The sequence below is a fragment of the Plecotus auritus genome (genome assembly GCF_963455305.1).
Source record: "Plecotus auritus genome assembly, chromosome: 4".
In the NCBI taxonomy this organism is placed as follows: Eukaryota; Metazoa; Chordata; class Mammalia; order Chiroptera; family Vespertilionidae; genus Plecotus; species Plecotus auritus.
This window is the reverse complement of record NC_137775.1, coordinates 70,464,514-70,484,363: the sequence shown is the minus strand read 5'-3', so window position 1 is coordinate 70,484,363 and position 19,850 is coordinate 70,464,514. Positions and strand designations below refer to the sequence as shown.

The 19,850-nt window shown below is 39.6% G+C and overlaps 1 protein-coding gene across 1 annotated transcript in view; it reads right to left on the bottom strand.

Moving 5' to 3' along the window:
• COL9A1 (collagen type IX alpha 1 chain) overlaps window positions 1–19,850 on the bottom strand; it is a 170,930-nt gene that overhangs the window by 150,199 nt on the left and 881 nt on the right. The window lies entirely within an intron of this gene.

Here is a 19,850-nt window from a genome sequence, read left to right as displayed (position 1 = left end):
CTGAGCTGTGGTGTAACACGATATGGCTTTTAAATTCCCACTTCTTTCTTCTGGCTTATGCATTGCTGACACAGCCTCTTTTCTGCCCCTTCTGGCTGCAGCCCTCCACATCTCTGCTTGGTCCTCTCTCTGCCTCCGCTTTTATGTCACAGAGCCCTGCCACCAGAGAAATTGATTGGCTCACATAACCAAAAGTCATGTGAAGTCAGCATCCTTGCCACCTGGGAACTAAAAACCAGGCATACCTCATATTCCTTCACACTTACCATTTCCATGTATAGCAGCCTGACTTCCATCTGCCAAGTTATCATTTGTCTTTATATTTTATTCTTTCTAAAACATCATTTTGCTGATGGAAACATGATATTGAAGAAAAACACAAAGGAGAGAGACAAACAAAAGTTAAATAAAGGACACAGAATTACAGGACTCTTCCTAGAAAAATGGGTCAATTTTAAACAAATAGTTCTCCCAAGATTCAAAGAAACTAAAAGCAATTTGGCCTTCCTAAATTAGACTAACAAGAGATTTTAAAAAAGAGAGATGAAAAGAAAATAGAAGATGAAAAATGAATTAATAGAAGAATAAAATGAAACTATTACAGATGTAAGCTTCTCACTAGAATCAACAAAAGGTAAAATAGATATGAATAAAAATATAATCAAAGACAAAGAGGATAGGCTTGAGGAATAACAAAATGAAATGGATAAGAACAAAGAGAATTATAAAAAGATGATAAATATAGACAACATACAAATAACCATTGTTCTGGAAGAAAATACATGGAATGGAAGGAAAATCCAATATATAATTGAATAAATGTTCCTAAAATTAAGATTCAAAACTATAGATTAAAAAGACATAGCTTAGCCAACACCCCCAGAAAACTGGATTAAGACTTATTAATCAGACATATCCTAGGTAATGGATTTTGGGCAGGAAGTTGTGGGAAGTTACACCAGCAAGAACTAAGGAAGCCATGAATCAAGTCACCAAAATGAGAAAGAATAGGAGGAAGTGAATTTAAGAGATATTTGGGATCCTGACATGCTGGAAGGCAGCATTATGTGATTATTAAAAGGCCAGCTCTATAGTTAAGCCTGGGCATAGATCCCAGCTCTACCCTTTACTACCCAGTGACCTGGGCAAATTATTTTGGCTCACTGTGCTTAGTTTTCTTACATTTAAAATGGAGATAATAATAGCCACCCACATAATTTGGTGACTGAAGATGAAATGAGATGGCACACGTAATCCTCTTAGAAAAATGCCTGGCCCATATTAAGAAGTATTAATTATTATTAATTTCAACAGACAATAAAAATATATTAAAAATTAAATAAATAAATTCAACAGAGCTTGGTAATTCTCTGAAGATGAAAGAATCAGAGAGAGGGAAAATACAGAAATGATTTCTAGGTTTCAAAGTTAGACAATTGTAGTACCTTTCAGTTGGAAGAGAAGGTTATAAAATTGTCCAGTTGTAAAGGGATCATTTTGAACATTTGAAGATTGCTATATCTTTGGGCAGATAGAGATATTCTGTGGACACCTAGAGCTTAGGAGAGAAGTTGGGCTGGAGGCAGATGCAGCTGCCTTTAATGTGAGCTTGAAGCCATGGATGTGGATAAAATTTCCTGTGTGATGTTACACATGAGAGAAGAAAAGGGGTGAGAACTGAACCTGTGGAACATCCTAATTTGTGGACTGGGTAGAGGACTAAGGTCTGTGACAAGGGACCAGTAAAAAATAAAGAAGAAGCCCTAACCGGTTTGGCTCAGTGGATAGAGCGTCGGCCTGAGGACTGAAGGGTCCCAGGTTCAATTCCAGTCAAGGGTATGTACCTTGGTTGCGGGCACATCCCCAGTAGGGGGTGTGCAGGAGGCATCTGATTGATGTTTCTCTCTCATCGATGTTTCTAACTCTCTATCCCTCTCCCTTCCTCTCTGTAAAAAAATCAATAAAATATATTTAAAAAATAAAAATAAGGAAAGAAAGAAGCAGAGGGAGGGGTAAAGACATAAGGACTTTGGAGGGCCTGTGATCTAGAACACAGATGAATGGGTTAGCCTTCCTCAAAGGAGGACATCCCTTCTACTTACAGAAAATGACAACTGTAGAATGTGCATAGAAGCACATAAGTTTGCAAATGGTAGCAAAGCTGAAAAAAGTTCCCGACTCGTGCTTCAGTTTTGTCTATGAAGAAAGAGCAAGGCCATCTGTGGCCAAATGTGGGCAGTTGGTGCAACAGTGAGGGTTAGGAATAGTTAATGTAGGAGGATAGCCAGAGATGTGCCTTCTCAAAAACCAAAACCAAACCACATGAGGACCCAACAGATATTTAATGAAAAGTATGAAATTTTCCCCTAAGGAACTTTCCCAGTGTCCTGAGTGTGAGAACAAGGTGATTAGATTGATTCAGAATGGAGAATTTGAGATGTGGTGTGCAAAATTTAAAACATGGTTATTTCTACCATAAAATAAAGCAGAAATAACTAAATTTAGTCCATTTTAAGATTTACCTGGCAGTGTAGTATTAGCTTATGATATAGAATACCTATACCCTACCTCATGTCCTTATTATCTACTGAAAAGATTTTAATCCAATAACAAAATCTCTCATAGCATACAATAGAAAGAATTTCCTAGAATTTTTTAAAACTAGTGAGAAAGAAGGTTGAATTAACTTGTTAACATGTAAGCTAGCTATTGGAAAAGGAAAGATTATTGTTTTAATTTCAACTACTCTAAATGGTTATAACTAATTATCTAACAAGCTACACAAAGTACAAGTCTTAGTCACAGAAACATCAGTCTCATACCTGAGTATTCACAGTTAGTATGAAAGTCTGGAGAACTTTTTGTCTTCCATCTGAATGGTTTAAACCTCTCATAGAGTGCACTACCAGCATGACAAACCTTTTAGAATTAATTATTTTGAATAGTTCATGTAGATAAATGCATTTTTGTTCAATTTTAGTATTCAGTCCTTTGTTGTAAATTATTTTGAGTTTAAATAGGCAATCTTTTCAATGATCATTTCAAAGATAGAATTTATTTAATACCTCAAACATTATTCACAAAACATTATGTTATAGAAGTAATAGAGAAGCTTCCCAATACATAGAATCACTACTTCCCCTCTTCCCAAGGAATCCTTTGTCAGTGTAAAAAATACAGCATCTTGAAATAGGTCAGTGAATGAGGGACAAGACAATTTATTGAAGGATAATAAATCAAACTGAGGTGAACAAGATAAGTGAGGATAAAGAGTAGTGATAAGGAAAGAATTAATATAAGAATATAAGGTGCATTTTATAAACAGCATTTGTAAGGCAAATTCTTCAGAATAAACCAACTCTAAACAATAAGCCTATGAAGAACTGCCCCTGAACTTTAGTTCCTCATGCACGTCCACTAACTTTGGAAGTGTAGTGCAAATGATAATTAGGAGGCTTCCCACTAGTAGAATTGGAAAATAGATAAAATTTGTTTTCACTAGAAGCACATCTTCAAGTCCCTTCTTTCCACTTCCTCCCTTGTTTGACATTCTGTCAATGAAAAAAAGGTAAAGGTCATGTAAGAAGGAATTCATGATAAGACAACAGAGGTATTCTGTGTCTAAAAGAAGAAAATGAAAATACAGGTCTTGAAATGAGATACACTGTGAAAATAATAAATGAATTAGAATTGATAGGCAAAGAACCATATCCCTTAACACTTTTCATCATGATATTGTTTGTGTGTATATTATTACTTCCAGTATCCTTTTCTTATAATCATCTAGGTTAGATGTAGGTATAAATGATTTTCAGAACTGTATTTTTAGTAATTCTTATATGACAAAAACCAATGGTTGTCTAATAACTAGACACACATGGCAACTCTACTCATAATCAGAAGAAAAACTTTCTCTAATTTGACTAAAGTGAAATGTGAAATATGCCTTTTTTATTCTATAATAACTCACTCATATTTACTAGCTAGATTTTTCTAATTACCAACACTTTTGTTTTTGTCAATTCCTTTGGCAATTTTTACTACTATTATTTGAATTTAAGACAGCAGCAATGCAAAAAAGAACGTGGGTTATAATTATTTGAAGAGGAGATATTAAAAATCTATTAATATATTTGAAAGCCTGGCACATGGTTGACTCTTAGTTGCGTTTGAGGCCTAGTAAACTAAACTGGATGCCTAAAACTCCCTTTCTATTTACTCTCAACCTCAATTACATATAGTATGTTAATAAGTTATTTAGCTTCTATTGTTCTAGGTTCTTAGATTTTTCCACATCACCATTCTCCAGTTTTCAGTGTGTTACTTCCTGTTACAAAATTATTCAGAGTAGTTTGTTTTTTGTTGTTGTTTTCCAAAGACAGGCAGGGTGATCAATGGTGCTTAAGGATATTTCACAATGCTAGTTCCTTCCTGTATACGCATTCACACATGCACTTACACACACACACACACACACACACACACACACACACAGACACACACACCACACCACACACTGGCCCTAGGTAAGAAGTTGCCAAATCTTTGAAGTCTTCAAACCACCCTTCATAGCTGTTTTCTCCTCCTTTTGGAAGCACCTCCTGCCCTTCAATGATCTTGCATCCTGCATTCTCCCCTCTTCCTTACAAAGAGCCTGTTACCAGTCACAGCTCCTCATGCTCCTGAGTTACAGCGGTCTACTTCTGCAGGAACCCAAATACTGGGTAGCAAAGTAAAGAGAAGAGGCAGACTTGCCCCTCTGCTGGCCACCTCAGTCTTTCTGGCACACTATTGATGCTGCTTCTTCTTACAAGTTACATCCTGTCCGTAGACAGACTGGCCCAACAACAAGGTTGTATCTGTTGAAGTGAAACTTGCCCAAAAGGGTGTGTGTTGGATCAGAAGGACTTAGGGAAAAGGGGGAATTGAAATAGGAAAGTGGATTTTCAAGAGAGTTAGAATCCAACCTATATATACTCAGTCAAGTAAATCCTCATGATTTTTTTCCTGCTATTTTGCTCTAGAAGAGAGCAATGTTAGCATTTTCTAGAAAGAAGACTTCAGTAAAACATCATTAAGTGAGAGATATATGATTAAATGTCATTGACAAAAATTATATTGAGGTTATTTCATAAACTTAAGTTTAATAAAGTTCTAAATATATAGAACTTAATATATTTATAAATATATAGAACTTTATATATTAGCTGTACACATTAAGTAAACTAGTAACTGGGTAGAGTTGAAAAAGAGGCAAATATTTTAGATTGTCTATTCCTTATATACATTTTCTTAATGTATGAGAATGTTTATCATCTTAATTCAGAATGCAAGGACATTTTTCTTAATCCTCACCTGAGGATATATTGTGTTTTTAATTGACCCAGGTATGTGCCCTGACTGGGAATCGAACCCACAACCTTTTGGTATACAAGATGATGCTCCAACCAACTGAGCTATCCAGCCAGGGCCAGAATGCAAAGCCTTTTAATGGTACTTGCGGAATAATTTATCGTACAAGAGCTGAAAAGGTGCTCTTTTTTGTTACTCTTTCAAAGCATCATTTATTTTCTCAGGGAAAGAACTAGAAAGATTGGTTCCAAATTTAAAATGTCAACACTAGTAGTTGAGCAATAAAAAATGAGTAACTAGTTATCAGTGATATTTAAAAATTCACATTTTGGCCATGGGTAGTTTTGGGGGGCAAAATCACAGTAAGTATACCAAAGTAAACTAATGTTCTTCATCCCAAAATGTTCCCCAAAATAGTTACTCAGCCATATGGCAAAAGTCTGATACTGATAACTATACTTGCTATTATGGTTGGTTACTGTTAAGAGTAAAATTAACAAAGAGAGCTAGATTTTAGACACTAATACCTTAGAAACTGTTGGAGATATTATCTTAAAACTAGTGGCCTGGTGCATGAAATTCGTGCACATTAAAAGAGGATTAATTAGAGGAAATATTTTAATATTGCTATTTGCCCTTTCTCTATAATAAAAGTGTCAGAGATGAAAGAAAATCAGTAAAATGTATATGAAAATCTTCCTCCTGTCAGAGTCTGGGGCATGCTGCGGGACCCAGAGTCAAGTCCCTGCCCACCCATGGTGCCTCAAAATTGCGTGAGACCCAGACCCAGTCAGCCCCACCCCCATTGGGTGAGATCCAGACCGGGCCGGCCCCACTCCCATCAAGCCCTGCCAGGCAGGGGGCGCAGCCTCAGGTCCCCCGTCAAGTCCCACCAGGTTGGGGGCACAGCCTCAGTGCCCCCGTTAAGACCTGCAGGGTAGGGGACACAGCCTCAGGTCCCCCATCAAGCCCCACCAGGTGGGGGGTGCAGGCTCAGGTCCCCTGCCCCGGCCCAGCACCACGCAGCCTCAGATCCCTGCTAATTGCTCCTTAAGGCTCATTACAGGAACTTGGCCTCAGCTGTGGGTACAGCCATCTTGTGCTATGGAAACCCCACCTCTGCTGTGGGTGCCGCCATTTTGTGACAGTGTGACGGTCAATTTGCATATTCCCTCTTTATTAGATAGGATGCTCTTTCTCTTTAAAAAAAAAAAAAAAGCACAGATGAGAGATGAAGGGAAGAAACATTATGCTGAGTGACACTATATGCCAGCCAGATGCTGGACTACATGCTTTAAATACATTAGGTCATCCTATATAATAAAGAGGTAATATGCAAATTGACCCTCACACCCTCGTGTCACAAGATGGCCGCCCCCGTAGTCACAAGATGGCTGCCCCCACATCATCACAAGATGGCCGCCCCCACGTTGTCACAAGATGGCCAGCAGGGGAGGGCAGTTGGGGGTGATTGGGCCAGCAGGGGAGCAGTTAGGGGGCTAAACCTGCAGTCAGATATCTCCCGAGGGGTCCCAGATTGGAGAGGGTGCAGGCTGGTCTGAAGGACAACCCCTCCCAATGCACGAATTTCGTGCACCAGGCCTCTAGTTTAATAATATAATTAGATAGGAAATGTTCTAAATTTGTGGAGGTACATTATTTAGTTTCCTTTTTCTAACTCTTGAGTCAAGTGTTCATGATGCAAAGGTTATTTGTTCTGCCCTATGTTTCTCTTGCACAAGATTGTCTCTCTTTTTGAATCATCATCTGCCTCAGGCTTAATGTGGTGCAGTCTCCAAAAGACTGGTTTCGTAGTTCAACTCACCTTTCAGAATATTCCCAATACAGGCCACTCATTCAGTGTCCTAGGCACCTAATGAGTCATGTTCTTCTTCACAGTCAACTTTATCTTTCTGGGTGGATACAGAGTCATTAAGCTGAAATATGCTCTTTGCCAATAGACTTGAGGGTTGGGTTTAGTTATTAACTTGGAGAGCCTCCACCCAGCTAACTATTGTAGGAAATAATTTGTTGAGTCAGGTGTTTTTATAATCATATTTCAGCAAACTACTCATCTGCCCTAAGTACTGCTGCTGAAGTCTAAATGTCATCTCCATTTCTACACAAGCACTGTGGCTAACAGATAAAAAGATGCATTGTCCACATCATCATTTTTTGTTCTTTCAAATTATGTTGCCTTGTTTGTTATAAAAGAGCAATAAATATTTGTTCATTTTGACTTTGATGAAGCGGTGAGCTGTTACATAAAGCACAGAGCAGCAGCCTAACCTAGGGAGTGTGGAAGTAAGAAATAGAAAGTGAGAGTCGATGGTGATTAAATAAAACTGAAAACTCAACAGTTCCTCCTCCACCTGGAAGAAAAACAGCACTGGAAGCATATGCCCTTCTCTCCACTAAGAGAAACACTAGACTCCCTGCTATGTTTCCATAGAGCAGCCTGTAGTGGGACAATGCCAAATGATATAGCTTCTGTGACACCTCTCCCTCCAGCCCAGCATGCACTAGATTCAAAGAGAACTTGGAGAGGAGGAGGGAAGGAGGATTTGAAGAGACACAACAAGATGGGCACCTCCCCTTTTTTCATAGGAGCAAATAAAATCAGTTCCCATCTACTTGGGAGCTGAGCACACTCTTAATTCATAAACCACCATGAACAGAATTTAGGAAAAAAAATCTTCTAAAATCAAATGAGTTAATTCTGTGTTAAAAACTTACTGAGCCAGGTACCTTACATGATTTTGCTCACAACTCCATAAAATTGCATTATTTTACCATTTTTCAAGTGAAGAAGCTTAGGACAGCTGAGCCAAAATTTAAACCAAAGTTTTGTTGGTTTGTTTGTTTGTTTTTAAAAGCCAAAATTATTGAAAAATAAATTATATTGCCTACATGGCAGTTAACTAAATAAAACTAATGTGACTAGCCCTGGCCAGTGTGACTCATTTGGCTGAATGTCATCCCATGCACCATTCCTGGTCAGGGCACGTGCCCTGGTTGCAGGATCGTTCCCGTGTGTGTGTGGGGGGGGGGGGGGGGGGGGAAGGGGCAGTTGGTCAATCTCTCCCTCTCTCTCTCTCTCTCTCTCCCTCTCTCATCAATTTTTAAAAAAATAATGTGACTAGCATGTAGTTACACATCACAGCTTAGAATTAGTTTGTGGTTTATATATAGCATGAATTCCTGCATGGGTGTGATCTTCAAGTAATGTCCTTGCTCCATCTGGTAAGAATGTGGCCTAATAGTCTAGCGTACACTTGATTCAAATTTTTTTTCAAAGGCCCAGAATTTTTAATTAAATATTACCTTGACATACAACCTATGAACTACAAAGATTAATATCTGCCTATCTCCCTCCCCTAAACATACACACACATCACTACATAATAGGCATCCTATTTCTCTTATATATGTAACTCCTTTTTGTATTTTATCTTCATCCTATTATTTTGGTAATTTGGAAATACTCTTGTCCAAATAACAACCTTGATCTCCACTAGATAACAAGTAGTAGTTCTCACTCTGCAAAAGCTGCCTCAAACCACCTTAGTTGAACACTCTTCCTGGTTCTATTTGATTTGCTCCAGGCACCCTTTTGCTCCTTCTGCCAATATTATTCTCATCCTATATACAGATTTTATAAGTTTTGCTAAGAAACCTGCACTTGACCCTAGACAGCTGCCAAAGAATTTTCATCATAAGCATGGAAACAATAAATTTTGCATTTTAGAAAAATTATTCAGCAATGTGGAGGATAGTTTGGAGGGGCATAAACTAGAAGCAGAAGACATTCAGAATAAGTTGAGAAAGAGAGAGAGAAGAAAGAGGAGGAGCAGGAAGAGGAGGGGCCTCATTACTATCAGTGAATGAGAAATGACAGTGTTCAAGGGGCCTTGAACATAGTTCAGCAATGTCAAAGCTTTTGTCTTATGAAGACAGAGTGGAGATAGAGGAAATGAGCTAAATATCTCATTTAAAATTTAAAATCATCCAAGAGTCAATTTTATGTTTTCTGACTGCATGTAAGAAAGGCACTATTAATTTGTTTACAAAGGATTCATTAACTGATTTCAAGCAGTAATAATTTCATTACTTTATTATTATATTACTAGAGGCCCAGTGCATGAATTCATGCACGGGTGGGGTCCCTCGGCCCGGCTGGTGATCGAGGCCTATCGGGGGCCAGCTGGTCGGGGAGAGGGACCCCAGGAGGTTGGCCAGCTGGGGGGTGGGAGGAGCTGCGGGAGGTTGGCTGTGGGAGCACGTCAAAGCGACTGGTCAACCAGTCGTTCTAGTCATTTGGTCATATCGGTCACTTTGGTTTTTATATATAGAGATGTCTAGCAAGTCTAAAAATAATAGATTAACTCTTTAAGGATTGAAAAAAAGGGTTAGTTATATTAGATTTTTTTTCTCAAAGGTCCAGAACTTTAAATTAAATATTATCTTAACATGCATTCTTAATCATTTTTTCATAGAATGAGATAAAGTATGTAAAAGCATAAATACTCAATGTAAAATGAATTTCTCTCTATTCCCAGATAGTACATATGAAACATTTCTGATTACCCCATAAATGCAATCATTATAGCAAAAAAAAAAAAAATTCAGATTATAACTGAGAGCTTGTAAATAATTGAGCAGACAAAATAAGCACTAAATCTACCTTACTCATCCCTCCTCATGTTCAGTGAAATATCCTGTAAAACATCAAAGGCAACATGAAAGAAATGAAAACAACAAGTTGAATAGAACTGACAAGATTACATGTACAGGGGAATCACAGACTAATAGAGCCTATGACATTAGTGTTCTGCTCACAATACAGAAGAAACCGAGAGTACAGGTGGTTACATGGCTTGTCCAGATTAACACAGTTAGTGACACACTAGGGTTTGAATCTAGTTTCCAGATAAGTAATTCAATAGCAGTCTTTTCATTGTATCAAAACAACATGTAGACTAGTTCTCCCCGGGAAAACCTAAATAGTAAATTATTTACATTTAGATGCAGTCCAGCTCAAACTTTTTCTGCTTTATGCAAAGTATTTTTGAAAGGAGTTTCAGAGAAAATATCTTCCACTTTTAATCCCTTCGATTTTCCTATGCTGATGGTATGACAAAGACAATCTAAAGTAAAAATTCTCTGGGAAACTAGAAGACCCCTAATGCTAAGAGACTAGAAAACCCTGTGTATCTATTTCTTGTCTTAGTCTGTTCAGGATGCTGTAACAAAATACCATAAACTGGGTGGCTTATAAACAATATAAATTTATTTCTCATAGTTCTAGAGGCTGAAAGTCCAAGATCAAGGCACTGGTACATTCAATGTCTGGTGACAGCCTACTTTCTGGTTATAGACGGCACCTTTCCATTGTGTTCTCACTTAGAAGAAGGGGCAAAGGAGCTTTCTTGGGCTGTTTTTTTAAGGGCACTAATGCTATTCATGAGAATAGAGCCTGCATGACCAAATCAACTCCCACCTTCTAATGACAACATCTTGGGGGTTGGGTTTCAACATAAGAGTTGGGGTGCAGGGAAGACATAAGCATTCAAACCATAGCAGTCTTGTATCAAATTTAGAAAAGGTGGAAGGAGCCCTAGCTGGTTTGGCTCAGTGGATAGTGCATCGGCCTGTGGACTGAAGGGTCCTGGGTTCGATTCCAGTCAAGGGCATGTACCTTGGTTGTGGGCACATCCCCAGTGGGAGGTGTGCAGGAGGCAGCTGATTGATGTTTCTCTCTCATAGATGTTTCTAACTCTCTATCCCTCTCCCTTCCTCTCTGTAAAAAATCAATAAAATATAATAAAAAAAAAAAAAAAAGAAAAGGTGGAAGGAAACTCAGGCAGAGGTAAGAAAGTGAACAATATGCCAAAACTGAAATACCTCCAGTTTAGCTAAGACAAAGGCTAAGTTGGAAAGGTTGGTAGATGTTAATTGTGAAGGGCCTTAAAAAAATCCAATGAGCCCCGCCAGTGTGGCTCAGTGGCTGAGCATTGACCAATGCACCAAGAGGTCACCAGTTCAATTCCCGGCCAGGGCTCATGCCCTGGTTTTGGATTCGATCTCCAGCAAGGGGTGTGCAGGAGGCAGCCAAATAATGTTGATATTTCTCTCTCATCAATGTTTTTAGTGCTCTCTCCCTCTCCTTTCCTCTCTCTCTAAAATCAACTTTAAAATATTGTTAAAATATCTAGTGAACATCTGCTTAGGCTAGAATGGAGTAACAAGGACTGGAATTACTACTCCCTTGCCCACCCAAAACTTCCTGTATAAAGCAACTAAATAAATATCCTATCTAATAAAGAGCTAATATGCTAATTAGACAGAACAGCTGAGAGTCCGGAGAAGCTGTGGTAGGTAGAAATCACAGAGTAGAGTACAGCAGAGGTGAGAGCTGCATAGAGAATTCCAGGGATCTTCAGAGAGTCCCTCACAAATCTTCATCTGAGTACTGAACAATGCATATGTGTGAAAATACCACCTGAAACTGGGGAAGGAAACCCTTGAAATGGATTAGCATAAACAATCCCCAGAGCTCATACAGGGCTGAGAATGATGCCTCTTCCTATCAGACAGAGTAGAAACATCACAATCCGCAGGATTTCATAGAGTACTCAAAGGGTTGTACCTCGTATTAGGGATAAATTAATCCTAGACTAAATTCTGCTCTTATTCCACATGTCAAAACATAAGAGCAAGACCTAAAAAAAAATCATACTGTTTCCCAGGACAAGCTCAAGGAACAAAAAAATTTTCACACCCAACAAGGTAAAATTTACAATATTGGCAATCAAATAAATAGTAGGCATTCAAATAAGCAGGAAAATGCAAACCATCATAAGAAAATTCAATTTATTGAAATTAACCTGGAAATGATATAGATGATAAGATACAGATTAATATACAAGGTATTAAAAGAGCTATTACTGGCCCTGGCAGGGTGGCTCAGTTGTTTAGAGTGTCATCCCCTACACCAAAAGGTTTTGGGTTGGATCCCTGGTCAGGGCACATTCGGGAAACAACAACTGATGTTTCTCTCTCACATCAATGTTTCTCTTTCTCTCTCTATCTCTGTCTAAAAGCAATAAACATATTCTCAGGTGAGGATTTAAAAAAAAAGAGTTATAACCATCCTATCTAATAAAAGAGTAATATGCAAATTAACCATCGCTCTGCTACACCCACCAGCCATGCCCACCAGCCAATCAGGAGCGAATATGCAAATAAACCCAACCAAGATGGCTACGGCCACAGAGATCAGGAGGGAGGCTTGGGTTTCCCCGGCGATGGAGGAAGCCAAGCTTTCCGCCTGCCCTTGCCGGCCTAGGCCTCCACTCAAGGCTACAAAGTTTCAATGATAGAAGATACATAAACCCAAACAGAAATGGCGGCAGCCATGGAGCTGGAAAGAGCAGGAGGCTAGGGTTGCCCCCGGTGATGGAGGAAGCCAAGCTTTCCGCACACCCTGGCCAGCCCAGACCTCCGCTTAAGGCCACAAAGTTTCAATTATAGAAGATACATAAATCCCAATAGAAATGGCTGCTGCCACAAAGCAAGCAGAAGGCTTGGCTCCGCTCCAGGCTACAAAGTTTCAATTGTAGAAGATAAATACACCCCAGATACCAGGGCCTCTGCTTGGGTCACCGGGGGGCGTGGCCAGCCTGCAAACCACCATAGGGCCCTCGCCCAGGCCGCCCCACGCCCAAAGGGAACCCCCACCCTGATCCGGGACACCCTTCAGGGCAAACCAGCTGGCCCCCACCCGTGCACCAGGCCTCTATCCTATCCAATAAAAGGTAATATGCAGTTTGACCATCACTCCAACACACAAGATGGCTGCCCTCATGTGGTCAAAGATCCTGCCCCCATGTGGACACAAGATGGCCACCACAAGATGGCCAGCAGGGGAGGGCAGTTGGGAGGGACCAGGCCTGCAAGGAAGGGCAGTTAGGGGTGACCAAGCCGGCAGAGAAGGGAAGTTGGGGGCAACCAGGCCTGCAGGGAAAGGCAGTTGGGAGGAACCCAGGCCTGCAGGGGAGGGCAGTTAGGGGTGACCAGGCCTGCAGGGGAGGGCAGTTAGGAGCAAATAGGCTGGCAGGGGAGCAGTTAGGCATCAATCAGGCTGGCAGGGGAGTGGTTAGGGGGTGATCAGGCTGGCAGGCAGAAGCGGTTAGGGGCAATCAGGAAGGCAGGCAGGTGAGCAGTTGGGAGCCAGCAGTCCTGGATTGTGAGAGGGATGTCCGACTGCCCATTTAGGCCCGATCCTACAGGATCGGGCCTAAATGGGCAGTCGGACATCCCTTGAGGGGTCCCAGATTGGAGAGGGTGCAGGCTGGGCTGAGGGACACACCCCCTCCCCCATGCACGAATTTCGTGCACCGGGCCTCTAGTATTCATATATTCATAAAACTAGAGGAAATATTGAACATGTTAAATAGAGATATGGGAAATATATAAAAAATCAGTAACAAAATTTTAGAACAGGGATCAGCAATCTTTTCCTATAAAGGGCCAGATATTAAATGTTTTAGGCTTTATAGGCCACTTAAAATTTCCATCACACACTCTTTAAAAAAACAATTGAAACCTTTAAAAATGAGAAAACTATTCCTAGTGCATGGGTTGTACAAAAAAGTCATGGACAAAGAACAGACAGCACAGATAAAAAATGAACAGAATGATGATAAGTTTAATTAAACCAAGGCATGTCAATAATTACACCATATGAAAATGGTCTAAACACCCCAATTAAAAGGCAGATTGTCAGTTTGGATAAAAAAGCAATACATATCTATATGATACTTACAAGAAACCCACTTTAAATATAAGGACACAAATAGGTTAAAAGTAAAAGGATAAAAAGCTATATAAAACCACAGGCAGAAATAGCAAATCCACAATTATAATTAGAAATTTCAACATCAGACTCTTGATAATTTATAGAAACAGTGGACAGAAAACCAGTAAGGGTATAGAATATTTGAACAACATACTATTAATCAAATTGACAAAAATGACATGTCTAGAATACTTCACGGAATAATAGCAGAATATAGACTTTTCAAGTGCACATAGAATATTTATAAAAATAGTTCATAATAGGATCCATTTAAAAAGTATAATAAATTTAAAAGGATTCCTACAAAGTATATTCTCTAACCACAATAGAATAAAATTATAAATCAATAAAGAAATATCTCTAAAATATCCTCAAATATTTTGAAACTAAATGCCATGCTTTTAATTATCCTGTGGGGCAAAGATGGAGTGAAACAGGAAATTAAAATGTATTTTGAACAGAATGAAAATTAAGCATATCAACATCTTTAATATAGCCTATAGCTATGGCAGTATTTATCCAAGAGAAATTAAGCCATGTGTCCATATAAATACATGTTAAAGTGTTCATAGTAGCTTTAATTGTAATAGTCCAGAACTGGAAACAACCCAAAGAACCATAATCAGGTGAATGGATAAAGAAGTAATACACATAATGGATGCTATGGACTGAATTGTGCCCCTTCTCTAACCCCCACGGACCAAACTGAAGCCCTAGCCCTCAATATGACTGTATTTGAAGACAGGTCTTTTAGGAGGTATTTAAGGTTAAATTGGGTCATAAGTGTGGGACCCCAATCCAATGGGATTAGTGGTCTTATAAAAAGAGGAAGAAAGAGTTATCTTTTTTCCCTTTGTCCATCATGTGAATTCATAGCAAGAAGGTAGCTGTCCAAGAGCCAGGAACAAAACTCTGACCAGGAACTGAATAGGCCAGCACCTTGATCTTGGACTTCCAGCCTCCAAACCCATAAGAAATAAATTTCTGTTGTTTAAGCCACCAAGTCTGTGGTATTTTGTTATGGCAGCCAGAGCTGACTAATACAATGAACTACTTACTATTCAACAATAAAAAGGAGCCAACTATTGGTATGTGCAACAACATAGATGAATCTCAAAATAATTGTGCTAAGTGAAAGTAGTCAGACAAAAAAGTATGTACTGTATGATTCCATTCATATAAATTCTAGAAAACTCAATTTAACCTATAATGAAGTAAATCAGTTCAGTGCTTGCCTAGGTATGGGCATAGGCAGGGAAGGGGGTGGGATACAGGGATTACAAAGAGGTACAAGGAAACTTTTTATGGTCATGGATATATTACTTATCTTAATTATGGTGATGATTTTACAAGCATCAACATATCAAACTGTACATGTTAAATAAGTGTAGCTTATGTTAATTGTATCTCAATAAATTATTGGAAAATCTAATGAAGATTTGCTTAAAGCATTGTACAATTTTTATCTGCAAATTTTAATCTTGACAATATAGTATTTATATGATCATTTTAAACCAAGATAAAAAATAGTAAAGATATTTTTAAAGTAGTAACTTAAAATCTCCTGTCAACTCTTAATTCTTACATTCTCTATGGTGATGGAGTAACAAAACAAAAAAAGCAAATACCAACAATATTTTCCCTTAACTTGTAAAAGCAAGCACATAGGCATATATTCTCTTCAAGGAGAGATTCCTACAAATAGAATCACCCAAAAGCTATTTATTCATCTCCAACATCACTTTAAATTGCTTTTTTTTTTGCTGAGCAAATTGGAAAAAAAGGGTGGTTTGTAGCTTTTAAAGAAATAATGGAAATAGTAAATGCAATTCATATTTCCTAATACAGAGAAGTTTTTATTTTCCTATACCCAAGATAAATTTGGCAATTCTTACACATTTCAAAAAAAATAAGTATAAATTAATTTGGTAGTTGATCCTGAAAGAAATAAAGGTTGATAATAATTGTAATATAGAAAAATAACTTTATTGTAGTTTTTTATTCCTTTTACTGCATTCCCATCAATATTCCCAATGCAGAAACTAAAGAAGAGTTTTCTGCTGAAGAGATTTTAAAACATGAAGTTAATTTTGCATTCTCTATGGAGTCTTGCAAATTGTAGGAATTTAGAGTTGTATATCTTATTTGTTAAGAGGGACTTAAGCACTAATTATAGTTGTCTTTTATTCTAAGTTCAATTGATATGTTAATCTGTCATTACTTTTCACTACTTCTGCCAGTGACAGGAATAATCAGAAATAAACACCTTTTTTTAAAAAAAGGATCTTTGTAATAATCAATTTCACAACATCTGGATGAAGCAGCTTCTTATTATAATACTAGAGGCCTGGTGCATGAAATTCGTGCACAGGTAGGGTCCCTAGGCCTGACTGGCGATCAGGGTCAATCTGTGGGGCAACCGGCGGGGTGATCAGGGGGCCACTGCTGGCACCCACCTTGGCCAGCCTGGCGCTACCCACTCGCCAGCCTCGCCCCCCTGCCACCATTGTCAGTAGCCTCCCTCTGCAGGGCGACTGGCAGGGCAATTGGGGGGGTTCTCCGCTGGCACCCACCTTGGCTGGCCTGGGGCCTGCGGGCTGGGAGAAGCTCCTTCATTGAGCATCTTCCCCCTAGTGGTCAGTGCGTGTCATAGCGACCAATCATTGCAGCAGTTGTTCGCCATTTGGTTGATTTGCATGTTAGGTTTTTATTATATAGGATCCACATTACAGATCAGGAAGTTAGAAAATAAAGTTATGTAAATGTATAGGGTCACAGATACAGAAAGATATTTTTAAGTTTTGATTATGTGCTAATATGGCTGTGTGTTTCTGGGCTTAGGTAAATGGGTGGGGGGATCATTAATAGAAACTAGAAGGTTGGGAGAAAGATGGAGTTGTGTGTAATGGGGAAAAACGAGCAGGATGAATTGCATTTGGGATGGACTAAGAGGAGTCAACAGGTAAACTAAGTGACAGGATCTAATGTGAAGCAGTCACTATATGCCTGGAGTTGGTTTAAAGATCAGGAATCAAGATAATTAGAAGAGCCATTAGAAGAGAGAGATAATTGCCCTAACAGGTTTGCTATCACACATCAATTAGCATCAAGTATAAATATTATTTTAAAAACAACCATGGTAAGCTTCAAGTATATAAGGAAGAGAATATTCAGAAATTATTTCATTACTGTCATTTGATACTAGATACTTATCCTTCACAGAAATGATTCAGTAGAATGGTGGTGGGAGGAATATCTTCTGTCTGACAGATTCTCTCTCAATGATCTGAGCAGACACTCTGTCTTTGGGAAATCCAGGTAATCTGAGCTGCAATCAAGAAGTCACTGCTTGATGGCGGCATAGGTAAACACCTAAACTGCTGCCTCACACAACAATTTCAAAACTACAACTAAAAGACAAAACGTTTATCACCCAGAACCACGGGAAAGCTGGCTGAGTGGAAGTTCTACAACTAGAAGGAAAGAGAAAAGAGCATTGAGACGTGCACAAGCGCTGAAAAGCTGAGGTACGGAGGTGCGTGAATCAGGCTGGCGGCAGGCGACTGGGTGCGCTGCTTTTTTCAACCTGAAGGGAGACAAGCTCCCAATTACTCTGAACTCCAGTTTCTGGGGAGACGCTGGGGACCCAAACTCCTACGAGGAGAAGCTGGACTGTCTGCCATCGGGTCGGAAAGTGAGGGTGGCTTGCTTGCAGAGATGCACGCAGGAATAATTGTTTACTGCGCTGGGGCACGGGACATGGGGACTTGGAAACGCGGAGACGCAGAGATGGCTGACTGGCAGCCATCGCTATTTGCCACGCCTTAGCCTAGTGACTCCCCGAGACCCTGCCTGGCACAATCTACAAACCCACCCAAGCTCCACACAGCGGCTTTTGCATATAAATGGCCTGCTCTTTCGCAGCTTAACCTAACAAACTGCAGCTCTGGTCAGACAGCTCCAAAACCTCCAAACCCCAAGCAAAGAGGAGAAAACTGTAGTTCTTGCTGTAGCTCCTGCTGGGTGGTCTCAGACAGTAGCTGACCTGCACGCCATTGGAGATCCAGAAGCCAGTGTACCTAGTGGTCAATGTGAGACGACACCAGATTTCAACTCCTCACATCCGTAAGTGACACATTCAAGAGGCAGACTCAGTGAGCACCAAAGCCCCACTGAAGCAAGTCCTGCCCCATAAGCGTGTCTCCAGCGCAGCAGTTCTTCCACTATAGACACAGCGGGTCCTCATAGCCAATTGGCCTGGAGGTCAATTCCTCCCAGTGTACCAACAGCAATCAAGGCTTAACTACACCAAGACTTTGCACTCAGCCCACAAAGGGGTGTACCAAGAGTGTCCACCTCAGGTAATTGGGGAGGCTGAACTACTGGCCCCTATAGGTCACCTACCACACAAAGCCACTCCATCAACACAGGGAAGCAGCAAAATGCAGAGACAAAGAAACATGTCATGAATGAAATGGAGGAAAGCAAACTACTGAACATAGAGTTCAGAACCACATTTATAACGTTACTCAAGAATCTTCTAAAAACCGCTGAGAAACTTGATGAGACCACCGAGGAGCTTAGTGATACCTTCAAGGACCTTAATAAGAATGCCAAAAAAATGGAAAAGGACCAGTCAGAAATTAAGCATACACTGTCTGAAATAAAGAATATACAGAAACTCAACTGTAGATCAACGTACCCCAAGAATCAAACCAAAGATCTGAAATATGAGGAAACAAAAAACACCCAACTAGAAAAACAAAAAGAAAAAAGAATCCAAAAATATGAAGATAGTGTAAGGAGCCTCTGGGACAACTTCAAGCATACCAACATCTGAATTATTGGGGTGCCAGAAGAAGAGAGAGAGCAAAATATTGAAAACCTATTAGAAGAAATAATGACAGAAAACTTTCCCTACCTGGTGAAAGAAATAGACGTACAAGTCCAGGAAACACACAGAACCCCAAACAAGAGGAATCCAAAGAGGACCACACCAAGACACATCATAATTAAAATGCCAAGGGCAAAAGACAAAGAGAGAATATTAAAAGCAGCAAGAGAAAAACAGTTACCTACAAGGGAGTACCCATACAACTGTCAGCTGATTTCTCAACAGAAACTATGCAGGCCAGAATGGAGTGGCAAGAAATATTCAAAGTGATGAACAGCAAGAACCTACAACCAAGATTACTCTACCCAGCAAAACTATCATTCAGAATTATAGGTCAGATAAAGAGCTTCACAGACAAGAAAAAGCTAAAGGAGTCCATCACCACCAAACCAGGATTATATGAAATCCTGAAGGGTATTCTTTAAGAAGAGGAAGAAGAAGAAAAAGGTAAAGATAATAATTATGAACAACAAAATGACAACAAATACATACCTACCAACAAGTGAATCTAAAAATCAAGTGAATAAAAACTCTGATGAACAGAATGGACTGGTGAATATAATAGAATCAGGGACATAGAAAGGGAGTGGACTGACAATTCTCAGGGGGAAGGGGATGTGAGGGGTGCGGGAAGAGATTGGACAAAAATCTTACACCTATGAATGAAGACAGTGGCGGGGGGTAAGGGCATGGGGTGGGGTGGGGAATCAGGTGGAGGGGAGCTATGGGGGGGGGAAAAAAGGA